Below are 1,040 nucleotides of genomic sequence, written 5' to 3' on the forward strand. Positions count from 1 at the left end.
CCATTATTATTTATTTGGTACAGGGTCTTGCTACATAGCTCGAACTTGTATTGATCCTCCTGTCTCAACCTCCCCAGTGCTGGATTACAGGCATGTACCACCACACTTGGTTTCAAAGCCAGCACTGCATGGGATATCAGGGATAGAACCTGGGTCCTTGTACTTGCCAGGCAGGCACTTAGACCACTTAGCTATCTCCCCAGCTCCTACCTCCATTATTTGTTACTATTTTCCAAATTTTTGTTCTGAACAAAGAATTGGAGGAAAACAGTCACAAAAAGCAGTGAAAATTTCATTTATTAAAGGGAGGACAAGACATATGCTCCACAGAGCAGAACTGGACCCATTAAAAGTAGGAAAAGTACTTTCTGCAGGGTGAGAACAGACCACTAGGAAAGAACACAGTGGCCAAGAACTTAATGTCCGTCTTTTTTTGTATCTCCTGCTCCTCAGGTCTAGGCCACTCCAACAAAAACCTGCTTGAATTATCTCAAGAAGAACTGAAGGTAGAACTTTCTGATTGGTTCCAGGGCTAGGGCTTGGGAGTAGATCTCCATGATTGGCACATCAAGTCCACTTGCCTGGATGGTTATCCATATCCTAATCTCCCATCTCCTGGGAAGACATATAAGTTATGTGGTTGTTAAACATTCTGCATGATCAGTAAGAATATTATATGAATAAAAGAAAATAACTGAGCAGCACAATATAAAGGTACAGACTTCTGGTTAATAGAGAGTATATACCTCATGAACAATTAGCTTCTGGGAGTCCTGTCTTTCAGCAGCTATCTCTCAATGAACTTTTCCTACTCTTAACTTCCTTTGTTCTATAGAATTCTGTCATAGTTTTGGGGGGTTTTGCAAGGGGAACAATACAATACCGGACATATTTTATAAGATTTTATAATGAATCACCCAAAGAATCACATATAAAGAGTACAGGAAATCTATCCACATATTAAAGACCAAAGAATCCAACTGAGGGAAGAAGGAGAAAGAGGAAAAGAAACAAGTACTCGAGACCCAGAGCGCATGCCC

Source organism: Octodon degus, unplaced genomic scaffold, assembly GCF_000260255.1.
Source record: "Octodon degus isolate 3935 unplaced genomic scaffold, OctDeg1.0 scaffold00028, whole genome shotgun sequence".
Lineage (NCBI taxonomy): Eukaryota > Metazoa > Chordata > Mammalia > Rodentia > Octodontidae > Octodon > Octodon degus.